Here is a 736-nt window from a genome sequence, read left to right on the forward strand (position 1 = left end):
AAGTACAATTCCCAGACAGAGGGAATAAGAAAGAAAGAAGACATCCTTTTAAGGCTATAATCTTCTCCATTTCTAGTTATCTAGAAATGTCACCTAGAATAATCTGCCATTCGCTAAGAATAATAATGGTGGATTATTCTAGGTGACTTACGATATTTTGACATGGAAATGACGCTCTTGAAAAAAGCTTTGAGATCAGTTCCCTCTTCTTAAAATAAGACTATCGTCTTTGACTCCAACTGAAATGGAGGAAGAAAGGGTAACATCAAATAGGACAAGAAGGTGGGTATCGCTCAAGAAGCTATGGTGGCGTCGACACACCTTCCTAGGCGCGCGTCGATCCCACCATTGGCAGAAGCATTAACTACCATCCTTGTATGCGCGTTTAACCCATTATAAAACATTTACATATGTGTCCAGTGCTGGAATCCATGCATTAGACATTTCTGAAGTAATTCCTTTAATCCTTCCCAAGCTTCATACAACGTCTCATCCTCTAATTACCGAACATATGTAATGTCATTTCTAAGCTTGGCATTCATATTAGATGGATTATACCGTAGCAAAAACCTTTGGCAAAGTTATTCTTTTACTGTTTTCCACTTCTTTATTATTAAACTAAATTAATTTCTTCTTTTCAGATCAGATCCAAATCTTTCCTCCTTGAGTCAAACAACTTGAATACGATCTTGATTCACTTCCTCCGCTTCAGTCCCATATCAAAAGTTTATTCAAA

The 736-nt window shown here is 37.1% G+C and overlaps 1 non-coding gene across 1 annotated transcript; it reads left to right on the plus strand.

The window, feature by feature from the left end:
• The first annotated feature begins 426 nt into the window (after positions 1-426).
• On the plus strand, positions 427-533 carry LOC121214328 (small nucleolar RNA R71). The gene has a single exon (XR_005909911.1). It is a non-coding gene; the product is annotated as a small nucleolar RNA R71 (small nucleolar RNA).
• Positions 534-736: the final 203 nt, after the last annotated feature.

The sequence above is a fragment of the Gossypium hirsutum genome, chromosome D01 (genome assembly GCF_007990345.1).
Source record: "Gossypium hirsutum isolate 1008001.06 chromosome D01, Gossypium_hirsutum_v2.1, whole genome shotgun sequence".
In the NCBI taxonomy this organism is placed as follows: domain Eukaryota; kingdom Viridiplantae; phylum Streptophyta; class Magnoliopsida; order Malvales; family Malvaceae; genus Gossypium; species Gossypium hirsutum.